Source organism: Rhinopithecus bieti, unplaced genomic scaffold (genome assembly GCF_001698545.2).
Source record: "Rhinopithecus bieti isolate Rb0 unplaced genomic scaffold, ASM169854v2 scaffold_13352, whole genome shotgun sequence".
NCBI lineage: Eukaryota > Metazoa > Chordata > Mammalia > Primates > Cercopithecidae > Rhinopithecus > Rhinopithecus bieti.
The window spans coordinates 1,598,756-1,614,107 of record NW_016808026.1 but is presented as its reverse complement, the minus strand read 5'-3'; the positions used below and the strand labels follow the sequence as shown (position 1 = coordinate 1,614,107).

The 15,352-nt window shown below is 40.0% G+C and overlaps 1 long non-coding RNA gene across 1 annotated transcript in view; it reads right to left on the bottom strand.

The window, feature by feature from the left end:
- Positions 1-1,421: 1,421 nt before the first annotated feature.
- Positions 1,422-15,352, bottom strand: part of LOC108537583 (uncharacterized) — a 35,960-nt gene continuing 22,029 nt past the window's right edge. Inside the window, exon 3 of the long non-coding RNA XR_001887857.1 lies at positions 1,422-1,630. This is a non-coding gene — a long non-coding RNA (uncharacterized LOC108537583). The remainder of the gene's footprint in view (positions 1,631-15,352) is intronic.

Genomic DNA, 15,352 nt, shown 5'->3' with positions numbered 1-15,352 from the left:
TGGGCTAAAGGGGCAGCCCTTATATGGCAGAAGCCCTCCTCGTGGCAATGGCAGAAGCCCAAAAGGACAAACAGAAACATGAAAGACTTGGAACTCACAACACACTATCACTCCTGCCCATATGCCACTGGCCAAGGCAAGTCATAACCAAGGCCAAATTCAACGGGCCAAGAGACAGGAGCTACATTGTACCTTTAGTGCACATGTATTTATATAGCAAAAGGTACAGCTACAGGAGTGGGGGCTAGGGAGTGGTGCAGAATGGGCTCAATAACTCTAGCCACCGCAAAGAGCATCCAGAGATAATGATAATGTACATGAACAAAGAGTGTATGAGATAATAAACCAGAGATCAGTTTGACTCAGCTTTAGAGCACAATGGAGTAAGGAAAGGGAGTGAGAAAGTGGGATGCAGAACAGTGGGCATGAGTTGCAATGAGGGCTTTTCTCAAGTCATGGAAGGGAAGGAAGTGCTACTGTGCAAAGGAGCACAGTGTGCCCTGGGAGCAGGTGCAGGCACATTGGCTCTTAGCCACTCTCAGGGAGTTTCGGGAAAGACTTACCAGACAAAGGGAGTGCCACAGGCCTAGACTGTGGAATTGCAAGCCCCTTACCAAAGCTGGAGCCCACTGACTGAAGGCACATTGTCTTTGTGGCCCTGCAATGCCTATTTTGGCAGAGTTTATACTTGACCAAAGTAACCAGGCTCTTCTGTTGTGATTTGGTGGATACTGTGAAAGGTCCTCTGTCCCCTAAAATAATCATCCCACACATCTGGAAAGCCAATGGAGTCCAGGATGTGTTGCACTAAAACAGAAAAGAGGGAGGAGTCTGGCTTCCCTGCTGTTCTGAGCACAGCCCACCCCATGGCAGGGGCTCCAGCAGGATTAAACTGTTTGTTCTCCTATCAGCAGGCTAGTTAATCCTCCAAAACCCTTGCCAGAAATATGCACACAGTAAACACTCTGTTCTGTAAGAACTGTCTGTCCCAACAAAAGCCAAAAGAGAACATCTACTCCCTTGTAGATCTGAACACATCTTAGTCCCCTTTCTCTGCAATTACCAGAGGTGATCATTGGTCTCCAAAAATAATGGCAGATTTCACAAACCTACTAAGTCCCCTCTTTTTTATTATCCAAGTACAAGTACATATTATATATACATATGATTGAGTGAGGCCAACACACTCTAGAGAGCTGCTTGAGGTCACATTGAGTCAGTGGCTCAATGTGGATTAGAAAAGCCTCATGCCCTGTCTGGTCTCCAATCCTTTTTATGTAACCACAGAACAAGTTGCCATATGAACAAAACATAAAAAGCATTAACCTCTGATAAGTTACATTTATTTTCTTGTGCATTTGGCATTTATTTGGGTTGTTTCAATTTGTGTGTCTGAGTACATAGAGTTTTGCACATTGTCCTCTGATTTCTGGTATTTTATTTCTGTTGGCATTTCTCTTATTCTTTAGTTAGAATTACTATTTTCCATTTCAATAAAAGTTGTCTTGAGATCTGTCCTTTGCTTTGGTGTCACTGCAACGTGAAATTTAACAGGATTGTTTCCACTCCACACTGAGACAGCAAGTCATTTCAGCATCAGCCATTCTTGGTCAACTAATTTGAATGCTTCCTAGGAGGAAAAAATGATTTTAACAGTGATTTCACATCTTTCCTCTGGCCATTTCTGTCCCCGGTGAAAGGCTTTGGCCTTTAAATAGGCCCTAACATTTTCCCCCATTCACAATGTAGTTGGTGTCAGTTTAAGTCTTTGCTGCATTTCAAGTCTATGCATGCCTGCAGTTAATTTTCTTTTGAATCAGAGCTGTTGACTTCAGTGGGACAGCACCACAGGCTGGACACAGTGGTCCCAGAGCCGTCAGGAGGCTCTATTCTGAAAAAAACAGAAATGAACCCCAGAAAATAAAAGGCTTCACTTGATACAATCTAAGCAGCCCCTATGTATCTGCTTTGCCTAACTGCCAAGCTATGTGGTGAGATTCATAGATTGCCTAAATCCAAATGAGCGTAAATATGAGCCCAATTCCCTTTGCCACAGCATGTTTTCCAAAAGTTTAAAATTCACATGAGAAATATGAACAGTTCCCTATTTCTAAAGATTACTATTAAATGATTATGTTGAGCTGGATAAAACAAACAGCATCACAACAATATCTAACAATTTGTTATATCATAAAATAGCCAGGTTTCTAAATTTGAAAGAAAATCATTACGTGTAACTGGGATGCCATAGACAGTTTCATGACCGTCCACATCTAAGGACATTCTTGCCTGCCACACTAGCATGGCTGGCACTAAAATGAGGCAGTCATTTCAAGAGTGAAATTTAAGGGGTGCCAAAAACTCAGTAGTCAAGATCAATATTTTAATGTGATATTTAAAAATCAAAATTAGTGCAAAAAATTCATGATAAAAAATATTAAAATCTATCAATCAAAGTGGATTGATTGTAAAGTTACTGCCCTTCAGAGGGGTACAATATCACAGGAAGGACAGAAAGATAAAGGTCATCAGTTTGAAATGTCTAGTTGTTGGGGGCACATTCTGTATTTTTCCAAGGACTTTAAAGAGAAAGCGATAAATTCATGGTTATTCAGTGTTGTGTTTTATGATATCTACCTTACATTAAACAGGACTGGGAAATTGGGGGAGAAAGTCTATAGGAAAAGGAAAAAGAAGCCTAAGAGCTACTCAGGTGGTCATTCATCTTGATCTGTTCCCTCTATTTCGGGCCCCCTACCTTGAAGGGGAGATGACATTCTCTGGTTTCCAGCCATGCCGGCCCATCAGCCTCCTTCCTTTATTCATCAGCCTCCTACCCTGGGATTTATCAACATGTTCATGCCATAGCTCAGCACTCACTGCAAGCCTGGCTTTCCAGACCAAGAAGATGTGGAAAATGACAGCAATAGCTCAGGTAGTTAGGCAAAAATATTTGGCCAAAATTGTTCTGAGAACCATCCAATGGGTTACATCAACCATTAAAATTGTATTTAGAGACAGTGGAGAAAAGAATGTCAGTTATGAAAAGATCAGGTGTTATAATGTGTGCTATATAATATTCAAGTGTGAAGTGTTATCCATCACAGTCATGAGAATGGGTAAAGTCCACACACAGAGTACTGCTTGGGAAGAGGAAGTCCCTGAGCAGAGGACAAGCATGCGTCCATGTAGGGCAAGATGAGACCACCATCTGTGTGCTGCTTGATGCTTGATATTTTATTAATTGTCACTGCTGAGAACTTCAGATCTTTTCACTATATTTTACTGAGCTTATGCCTTCAGGCTTTTCAAGTAAAGGACAAAATTTTAAAAAATTAAATCATCTCCATTAAAAGTGTTCATTAACATGAATATGTTTAAAAATAGGGTGCTGAAGTTATCACATAGATCTCCCAAACTGAAATGAGCTGAAGAGAAAATGCATCACTAAGAAAGAGAATCCCTGGATAAACAAGTCAGATCAAAAAGGACAAGGTCCATAATCACATCCATCTGACTGCTTTGTGTCTACTCAGGCAGACCCATGGGATAGATTTATAAAAGCCCAGCCTGGTCACTCCTTCATTCACTCAACAAATGTGAATCGAAGGTCTACTATGTGTCAAGCACTGAACTAGATCCTGAGAAAAATAGACTCAGTCCCTGCTCTGATGGAGCTTAAGGTCCTGTACAGAAGACACCCTTTAAGAGAATCATATCCTAAATAAGGGATCCCAAATAAAGGACATGTGTTGTTCTACCTTTATCCTAAATAAAGGTGGAAGGACACATAATTGGGGGACTAGACCTAATCTAGGTTTCAAGGAAGAATCGTCTGACAAAGTGAGGTCTACCTTCAGACCTGGACAGAAAAGTTACAGCTAATTTGGTGAAAGGATGCCTACATGGGAATAAGGAAAGCAAACTGAAAAACAAAATTAATGAATCAGACAATGAGCAGGAGAGGTAGGCAGGTGAGGATTTCATATAGGAATTAGAACTTTCAGGAATATGAGAAAAGGCAAACAAGTGCAAGTCTAGAAAGACGTGGCTAAGAAATCTGAGAAACAGTTGCCAGTGGCTTCGGACTGGAGTCCTGGAGGGTAAATGGGAAGATGAACTTGAAGGGAAGACTGCAAAGCCTACCTCAACCACAGATTAGGAGTTTCCAGAAAGGTCCATGAAACTTCTGAGTGTATAACAACCCCATGTCTGAACCCCATGACCACTTGAGAATCTCAAATCAGGTCCTGTCATTGGCATTGTCTAACCCAGGACCATGAAGGGAAGAGGACTCTGGAAATCCTTGCCCCCAGCCTTAGGCAGATGTGTAGTAGTGGGAACCTCAAAGCAGGATCACAACATTTACTGTGTGCTATCCAGCTTAGAATGTGAGTTTTAATACTAAAATCAATAAGAAGTGCTTGTAGGGGATAGTATAATTGGAAGTTCATTTTCACCATTTTCATCTAGCCATGCTCCGTAGTACTGATTGGAAGGCAGCCAGGAAGAAGAAAAAATACTGATTAGAAGGCTGTGGTAAAGCAAGAGCTGAAAAAAGTTGGACTAGGGTAGAGAGATTGAGAGAAGTAAAAAGATTAAGACGTAAAAATGTAAAACAGGACTTTCTTCTGAATTGAATTTAGGTGGTAAAGATGAGAAAGGACACAACCAATATCTGTGCCACATGGGTTTCAGTGCTGGTGCAATTCTCCAGTCTTTAGATTCAAAGACAATCAGGATTGCAAGGACTTCAGGTCAATTCATCTAACTCCCTCCCTGGTTCTGACTGATTGCTGTCTTTATTCAACACCACATCGATTAGGTGAAGGGGGCATGCATGCTTATTTCAAGAATTTGTTTCAGTCCACCTAATTTTCATGTCTTTGCATGAAAATGTCACTGTACCAGCATGAATGCAGGAAGTAGAGTGCAGACATTTTCCCTTTTACTGCAGATCGGTTGTAGACAGAGCAGCACACTAAAGAACTAGGACAAGCCAAGTCTAGCTTTTAGCGAAGACAGGTACGCACCTCCTGCAGCTGTGTCTGGATCAGTTGTCAGAGGATCAAGTTTAGAGATGAGTAAGAGTGGAGCTTAAAGGGGATTTGAAGGTGATGAGAAGAAACTCTATCTCTATGTGGATGGAGAAAGAGATACTGCAGGCAGCGAAGCCACTGCTCCTCGCCTTCTGGTTTATCTGTCTCCAAAGCTCCATAGATTGGCAGGAGCTGCCTCGCTTTGAGAGGAGTGCTAAGATAAGTTAATTATGTGTTTGTATTTGATACTATTTGTTAGAAACATGTCCACTTTTGACCATTCAGTAATGTAGCTAATGTAAATGAGAAACTCTTACGATACGAGACAATAGTTGTTCTAGGTAAATTTGACAGTAGACTTTCAAGTTTATAAAACTTTATCGAATCAGTTAGAATCTAATTTCTTCCTGAAACCTTGAACTTGGGGATGTTATGAATCATGTGTGAGATGGTGAAACCTACTGGCAAAATACAACATTGCAGCCTCATGTACTCATGGGGAAATAATAACCTCGTCTGGGTTTTAGATAAGTAAAGCAAGAAAGAATGCAACACAGTTTTGCTGGGTTTGAATGTGAAATCAAAGGATCACTAGAAAGAAGGAAAATATTTATGGGTCCTCCTGACCCAGGAAGAACATTAAGATGGAGGGAATGACACCTAGCGCTCAGAAGAAAGAACATCCTCAAGTGAAGAAAATGTCCTTAAGGAAAAAGCAAACTTCCAGTTTAAAACCTTGTTCAGCCAGTATCCAGTGATGTACTATGAGGTCCAGTAGCTCCTGAATTGGCAACATCTTAACCACTTTTACCCCCAAATACTTCAAATCTCCATTAGTAAATTTTCCTTCAAAGGTATTTATTTTTACTTGCTTAGCCATTTCAGTCAGAATACCATTCACCTTCAAGAAATATGTTTTATAAAAAGCTTCGCAGTAAGATATATAATTGTGTTTTACTAAACACCTTATAAGCATGTTATGCGACACGTTTGTTCTTATGAAAAGGTCTGAATAATTAACCTTATCTAAAATAGCTTAGAACTATAAAACCATTATTCTAACTTTAAAATAAAAATGTAATGATATGCAGTTACAGAAATTGATTCTTCATCACCATCATTCGGAAACACAATGCCCCTTTTCTTATAGACACATATATAGTTGTCAACAAATGAAGCATGAAGTATTCAATCAAATTACTTTCAAATATACAGTAACACTGTATTTTTAAAAATTAATTTTATTTCCTATACAGAAGGCAAATTTTCAAAAATTGTCATGTTATTCAAACTCAAAAGGACGAACACTGAAGATTTTAGAAAAAGATTAGTGGCAGCATCTAAGACAGCAATTTTCAGTTCATGAATGACACAAAACCATTTTACAGGGACTTGTTTGTATCCTGAGTGGCATCATGATGGTTTCTATCATATTGAATGGTAACGTATTAATGCCCCAGAGAGGGCTGAGATTATTAACCCCCGTAAACCTCTTAACAGCACCTCCAAGTCACATTCCTGTTGCATTTCTAATGTTGTACTGTATGAAGAACAGCATAATAGTAACAACCTTTTAAGTTTTTGTAAAGATTAAATGAGATAATGCTTATAAAGCATTTAACACAATGCCTAACATAAAGTTCACGCTCAATAAACAATTGGGATTATTATAGTCTAACCTTGCCAGCCAGAGAAATTCCATGAGCTGGAGCATGAGTACAATTTTTCTATTGGGGGTTGAAGTGATTTCAATAATATATACTCTGTCATCTTCATCTAATGACAAGAAAAGAGTGTCAACACCAGATCAGCTAGTTATTCTTTGTGGGCGAATTTCAGGGGGACCTAAGTCATACACTTGTTCCAAATCTGAAAGAATTTAGTAAAATGCCTCCAGGTCTTAAAACTTCAAATAAGAACAATAATCTGTGCTCTCTGTGTAAGTTGGGAACAGAATAAAAGATAGTGGTTTCTATTCTTAATTTACATAGTAAGTCACATGGGACCATGAGACTTGCCAGCAGATTTTTCAATGCATATGTGTTTTCATCTGAAAAACTGGGATATTAATAATATTATCTCATGAACAAACTTCTGCAGAGGGCTACAAGGCTAAGGAATCCAGCTAACTGTAGCTTTCTAACCTTGCCTCTTCCTCCTCTTCTTTTCTAGAACTTAACATGCCCATCACCACAATTCAGTGATCAAAATAAGCAATACTTTTGGCTCCCGATAGCAAAAAGATACATAAATAAAAGTGGTTTAAATAGTAAAGGCACTATATTGTTTATGTACCAGAAAAATCCAGCAATACAGCAGCTTCAGGCCGGTTGTGGTCAGGGTTCTAGCTCTGTTTCCACACAAACACATTGTGTCTCTCCCCTCCTTCCTAGTCATCCTTCATCCCAGGCTGGCTTCTGCCATGGGGTACCATATCCAGGTGTGAGGCCCACACTTCACTTTTTCCAAGAAATAGAACTTTTTTCCCTTACCACCAAATACAAGTTCAGGACTTCACTTTGACTGAGTCACCTTCTGTCCTGTGCCCATCCTTGAAACCAATATTTATGGTCGGGAAATGAAATTATGCTGATTTACTCAGGGGGTGGAAGCAGAATGACTGCTACCCACAACAAGGATGCTACACAAGGAGAAAGGGGTGGATGGTGAGACAACCAAAAGCTGCACCATCTGTTAGATTCAGCACAGAGGCTAGAAAGTAGCTCCAAGAAAATTGCAGAGATTCTTCTGTAACTCAGCTCTGTCATATTTACAACCTCTGAGATCTGCTCCAGTCCCAGATGGCCGGAGAACAATCTAAAAGATATATTTCATTCTCTGCTGAAAATTGGCACTCCTCTAACAACAGCTTATTGTCCCGGGACCGAGATTATGTATTGCCTCAATTTCCTCTTCATTTGAGAGTCATTCTTCTCAAAGACTCCTTGGTCCTTCACACAAATAGGCTCCCGCCAATTCCCTCCTAAACTGCTGGGTATGTGGCTCAAATTAGTGTCTACCACATCTGCTGCATATTTATACTAAAACCTCACATGGAGGTAAATAATTTTATAAGAACTAATTGGGATTCGAAGTCCCCAGGGTGAAGTCAATGAATAAGAAAGCCTAAGTAGAAATCATAGAAATTCTTCCCTAGATGGATTGCAACACACAGGGGCATATGTGCTCATTTTCTTTTTTTTCTTTTTTTTTTTTTTTTTTTTTTTTTTTTTGAGATGGTGTCTGGCTCTGTCACCCAGGCTATGGAGTGCAGTGGCACAATATTACCTCACTGCAAGCTCCGCCTCCCGGGTTCACGCCATTCTCCTGCCTGAGCCTCCCGAGTAGCTGGGACTACAGGCGCTCGCCACCACGCCTGACTGATTTTTTTTGTATTTTTAGTAGACACAGGGTTTCACCGTGTTGGCCAGGATAGTCTCGATCTCCTGACCTCGTGATCCGCCCACCTAGGCCTCCCAAAGTGCTAGGATTACAGGCGTGAGCCACTGCACCCGGCCTCATTTTCTTAAAAGAGTGTGTTGTAGGAAATGCGGTGAGGGTGCCATTTTGCACTTTGTCTGACCGTCATTTTTAGATTGGAAGAAACAACCCAAAGAACTTCAGGTCCTAAAATTTCTTCAAGAGTTTTCACAAGTGATTTAGAACTTCAAGGAAATATTTTAGCACATTTGTATCATCTTCAAAAGAATTGTTTTCCTTTGTGAAGTTTAACTGAAAAGGTAATAAGCACACTTCTTCATGTATTTAAGTGTCAAAAATACCATCTTGCTATTCATCTTCAAACGAGTAAATGTAGATCACCTATCAAAAGAAAGATGAACACCAAAATACAGCTTATGGGGAAAGGATGGGAAAACATTCAGACTTTCTCAGGCCACCCAAGTTATTTTATCAATTTAACAGAACTATGTATCTCTCTCTGTGTGTGTGTATGTTTATATGTTTGGAGAATTCTGAGTTTTCTATAAAGGTTGTGTACCTTTTCTGAGCTACAGGTCCCATTGGCTCTCTACTGAAATCTACAGAACTCACCTCAGAAAAAACAGGATTACAAAGGAAATCAAGTATATTATAACATAGTTTTCAAAATAAAACTGTATAATATGATAATATATGTGCTTTTATTAATTCATTCAACAATAAGATCTAGAAGCAGGTCCACCAACTACCATAATTTTGAAGGAATTATGACTAAAAATAATATTCTGGGGTACCTGAAAAATTTTAATGTGATATGGAAACATCTGTGATATCGATAACAAAATCATAGGCAGTGCTGATATTACAATGGCCTATTGCATTGCTGAGGGGACACAGTTGAGATACTAACCCCAGGCAATCTGGCTGTAAGGTCTCTCTCAACCACGTTGCTATTCTGCCTAGCACAGATCCATGAGACAATTTAGCTCCAACCCTTCATTTTGCAAGTAATGTAATTAAGGTTCAGAGAGCATGGGTAACTTGCATCCACAACTACAGTTAAGAAATCTTTTCTTTGGTTTTGGTCTTGTGGTCCTTGAATGTATGGAATTGGACTAACCGCAATCATTGCTTCAGGACCTACCATCATTACTGTCTAGGCATGGTCCTTCTTACTTTAATTAACTAAGTGATTTAAATAAAATGAATATTCATAAACTCATGACTCAACCCAAGGTCTCCACATTAATAATAATTTATATCCACCTCTCCTATGCAATTATTTTTTTCCATGATAGCCAAAATGTTTATGGTGCTTTTACACAGACACACACACACACACATACATTTTTATTAAATCACAATACAGGCATTCTTAAACAATGTTGTTTAGTTTTACTTGAGGTTGAACTTTATTATAAAATAGGTAATCTGGAGCTTATTTTTCATATTCACCATTTTATTACTGAGATTCATTCATATTGTTGCATGTATCTATAGTTCAATTATTGGTTAGAAAACACACACATGCACACATACACACAAACACACAAAGTCCAGCTCTATTATGCATGCAGGAAATAGATTTGAACCCCAATCTCCTAACTGAAACACCAGCACTTGCTTCATTACCCTAAAAGTGCCACTCTTGCCCTCCAAGCATCCCTTCTTCTTCTGAGTGAAATGTTTATTCAGAGGAAGCTCTTCCCAGGAGCCCTGAATCACAACAGTACGTGGTTGCCAACCCAACATTGGGGAACACTGGCTCGTTATCTGAAACATGTAAATAAATTGGCACTGATGGAGAAAAAAGAAAAGCCAGCTCACAAAGGCATGCAGAGGATGAGGGTATGAGTCTATCTGGGTTTCAAAGGTAGCTCAAAGTCACAATTGATTGGGCCATGGAAAGTGAGAGGTGGGAAAGACCCTCATATTGCTTCACTTGGGCTAAGAACAAAAGCCAAGCATGGCTGAGACCTTTGGGGGCAGGACTCAGTGCCATGTTGCTATGGCAATTCTTCCACCAGCTCAGAAGCTTCCCCTGCTCTCTAGCAAAGCCCAGCCTCTAAGATGAAAGGGAGTAAGAGAGGTGGGGAAGGAAAAGATACGGCTGCTGAAGTCAAGACCAGAAGAATTCTACTGTGGGAAGACCATGAGATAAAATCTCCTCTGCTGTGTGCGTTTATGTGTGTGTGTCTGTGCACATGTGTGCATATGCCCACATTGGGGAGGGAGGGCTAAAGAGAGGATTCTCTCTGCTATATGCCCACCGTGGGAGCATAGCTTTAACTAATTCATTCTAAACCTCAACATCTTCCCAAATGATAATAACTAATTCAGGTAACTCTACGTTGTAGGATTACTCTTTTACTGGACTGTGAACAGACATCCCTCCACAACAAACAAACACACATGCACACACACTACATACACCCTTCTGCCATCTTTTCTAAACAAACAACAGATTGCATTGCTGCTGTTCAGAATATTATGCCAGGAAAACAGGGAGAAGTTTAAAAAAAAAAAAAAAAAACTTCTTCATCAAGATTCAGACCAAATGTATGTGCCTACCAAGTGATACACTGCACAGTTCTAAGCACTTCAAAAATGCTCATTGATGCCTATGCTTGTAAAGATCCAGGGAAACTGTTGCCCAGCCCTACTCTCTAGGGAAAGGCCATATGCGAAAATGAGTCATATTTGCCATCTGCACAGCACATTCCAGAATGCTCAGCAAGCATTCTCTTTGAGGTCACTCATAGTCCCCATTTTACAGATGGACAATCAGAGAAAGAAAAAGAGGTGATACGATGCCTGTCCCCACTGCTTCTCTCAGTATCCACAGAAATTAGTAAGTTCCTTTTTATTCATTGAAATGATTTTTTTAAAGCAACAACTTTTGCCAGATCACAGATGCAGAGTTCAGAGCATGATCATTTTTCACCAGGAAACATGGCATCTACAATGACTGCCACCAAGTGTAAAATGAAGAACATATTTCTTCCTCCTTCCTGGGGTAACTTGACTTGAAAGTTATGATGACAGATACTCATAGGCCACTACACCCACCAATAACAATTCTGGGTAAGCCACTCAGAAGAACTAAGTGCCTGTTGTATTGTGGCATCATTGTGATGATATTTTTGAAGTGAAATAAGATTAAGATGCTTAAAATCCATTAATTTTTTCCCAAGTGAAAATGTACAGTCATAGCAAAAAAGAAATTAAAAATAGAAAGACTGCCTATTCAGCAACCCTAACGACACTACTAGAATATGTCATTATTCTACATATGACCCCAGGCAAATTACTTTAATCTTCCTAAGCCTCATTTTTCTCATCTGTAAAATGATGCTATAAATAGTATTAGCCTCTCAACCCAAGTGATTTGATGATTAAATGATTCATTGTGTATGTAAAAAACTTGACACAGTGCCTAGCACCTAGTAAGAGCTGAGTAAATGTTAGAATTCTCATACTGTGCCAAGTTCAAATGCATTACTTGAACTGGCAAATGATGACCCTTCCCAATGGAAGGATAAAGAATTGCTGCTTTGTGAATTATAGACAGGCCTTAGCAAAACACTGGCCATTGATAAATACATCCTTAAATTATTGTTGAGCATCCATTATTTATAATTTACATGAAAAGAGGCCCATTGTGCAATTTCTGAAATCATGACAGTACTTTCTGCCCCGAGGTGAACTCTGCTGTAGTACATAGGTGAGCTGAAGTGGAGAAACCATATGCAGGGAAGGATCCAGGTTGTTCCAGGGCATAGATTCCAACTCTGGAGCATGGATGTGGGCAGCTGGGCAAGTTGCATCAGCCTGGCAGCAGCTAAGCCTGGAGCAGCTCCTTTGAATAAAGGTTTCCAGCTGACTGCACATCTAAGTGGCAGGGTCAGAAATGGCCTTAGGTTCTGGGAGGCAAAGATGTATCCACAATCTGAGAAGAGCCTTTACTCCAGGGATGTAAAAAGAAGAGGGCTCACCCCCATCAGTCTCTTGAGCTGCAGACACATATGCTGGGAAGGAGAACCCCCCAAAGCTGTCACCTTTGAATAGCAGAGAATGGCTGGTTAATACAGTTTCATAACTCAGTAGATGTATTTGTTCATAAGGCTTCAGAAAAATGTGAGTTCTCCCTGTAACCAACCTAAGAGATGAATTGCTATTCATCTCAATTAGCAATTGATACACATAATGAATTAAACTAGTTTGTGTCATCATGGAATCCTAGACGTGCAAGACTCTGAAGAGAATGTAAACATCACCCAATTTACCATCTTCATGGTATAAAGAAAGTGCAGTCAAAGGAGATATGCTGACTGGCCCAAACCCTCACAATTAGGCACATTAGATGAGAATGCAATGATTCAGTGCTTTGCAATTTTTTGAGAAACTGCCTGCCATTACCACCATCCTTACCTCAGGACCATGACTCAAATATTCTATCAGTTTAACCATAAAGAATACTCAATCAGCTCACTAGTTGTAGGAAATTTCGGGCCACAGTTTGAATAGCCTCTTCCTTTCTGGAAACCTCAAACTGCCTGCTCCCTTGCAACCAAACAAGGAAAGCCAAATATACTTAAAGGCCAATCCTAAGACTTCCCCATGCGCCTTTCAAAAATCTCAACCTAATAGAATGTGCTTTTTTCTATAAAACTCATTTTCCTTTGAATCCTCCTTGAACCTCTGAAGGAGCAAAAGTGACCATAGATATTTCCTTTGCAATAGCAAACATATGAATAAACAGCATTGGCTAATTTGATTTCTAACTCAGTTTTGGTTTGGGCATAGAACTTTAATATAAATGTGTCGTTTAAAAAACCCTTCCCGGCCGGGCGCGGTGGCTCAAGCCTGTAATCCCAGCACTTTGGGAGGCCGAGACGGGCGGATCACGAGGTCAGGAGATCGAGACCATCCTGGCTAACACGGGGAAACCCCGTCTCTACTAAAAAATACAAAAAACTAGCCGGGCGAGGTGGCGGGCGCCTGTAATCAGAGCTACTCGGGAGGCTGAGGCAGAAGAATGGCGTAAACCCGGGAGGCAGAGCTTGCAGTGAGCTGAGATCCGGCCACTGCACTCCAGCCTGGGCGACAGAGCGAGACTCCGTCTCAAAAAAAAAAACAAAAACAAACAAAAAAAAAAACTCTTCCCATTGAGTAACATTTTTTTAAATACAGAATTTTAGAATTTAGCAGCACCAGAACACCTTAATAGCAATCCCTACATGAAACATTTGAATTGAGGCAGTACAAAACTCATGCATGATTCCAACTCTTTCTTCCTCTGTAAAAGCTACCAACAATATTCCAGATGACAAGTTCTTTGTCATCCTGTGTCTTGAGTCACTGAGGGTACAGAGATCTAAATTGATCTATGTTTGTATACACAATATGAGTGAGATAAAAACTTGTGTGTGTCAAACCACAGAAATTTGAAAAGTGTGTTGGTACAGTGCTGTAACCTAGCCCATCCGGACTAATCCACCTAGTAAAGTCTTACATTGAACAAGTGCACAAGAGGTTTATTCACTTATATTGGAAAAAATTGATAAAACACAGTTAATTTTTCTGACTTGTGGCCCACATCTTCTGAACTTTAGGAAACTTTAGTTCATGCATGGAGACTAAAAGAAACGTAAGAGAGACATAGACCCAAAAAAACTGTTCACACAAAATCAACCTCTGTTAAATGTTGTAATGGAAAAATAAATAAAGGGCTCTGGGAGCAGAGTGAGGTTGGATTAACTCTGCTTTGCAGATCTGAGAAAGACTCAAGGAGGATATATCATTAAATCATTAAATCTATGCCTAAAGAACTTCTCTGGGTGGTGATGAGAAGCAACAGAAAGGAAACAATATGAATAAAAGCCCACCCTGCAGTTCTGTTGGTTTACTGAGCTGCAATAATAATTACATAAGAGCCTACAATAGTCCCCTGTGGTTTTGACAACAGATAAAATCAAAAGATCATTTTCTAGTTGCTAACTGGTCTCACTAGAAGTCCGCTTGAGGAAGATGATACTTCATGCAGGTAGCTCATGTGGAGATCACTGTTAAAGTGTTCTGGAACTATATTTTAAAGTCTATATTTTTAAAATATTATTTAATGAGCATGGGCTTTTCTTATAATAACTTCCTATTCAAATTCTTCTTTGTCAAAAACAAAAGTAAGAGATCAAATTAACAAAGGCTGAGAATACGCTTGCTATAGTGAAGGAACCATCTACCATCACTTTAACTCACATTTCATCACGTTCACCAATTCTATACTTATATCATGATCCTTCCCAAGGGGCTCTATCAAGGTGGGATTCTCCCTTACATGGTAAGCAATGAACTCCGCTTTGTCTTATAAACAGGTTGTTCTGGTGATGTTTTAGGGAGCCAGCATTCAACAATCACCACTTTTCCAGTCCCCAATATCAGTTTACTCAGTCACCACCCATAACCTGATTACCAAACCAACATGATATAAGTTTGTTCTGCATCACCCCATCTCAGTTACCAATTTCCAAATTAGCCAAGATAGACTAATTGGGCCAGGCGCGGTGACTCACGTCTGTAATCCCAGAACTCTTGAAGCCCGAGGCAGGTGGATCACCTGAGGTCAGGAGTTCAAGACCAGCCTGGCCAACATGGTGAAACCTGGTCTTACTAAAAACACAAAAAATTCATCCGGCATAGTGGTGGACTCCTGTAATTCCAGCCACTCGGGAGGCTGAGGCAGGAGAATCTCTTGAACCCAGGAGGCAGAGGTTGCAGTGAGTCGAGATTGCACCATTGCACTCCGGCCTGGGCAGCAGGAGTGAAACTCAGTCTCAAAAAAAAAAAAAAAAAAAAAAAAAAAAAAAAAAAAA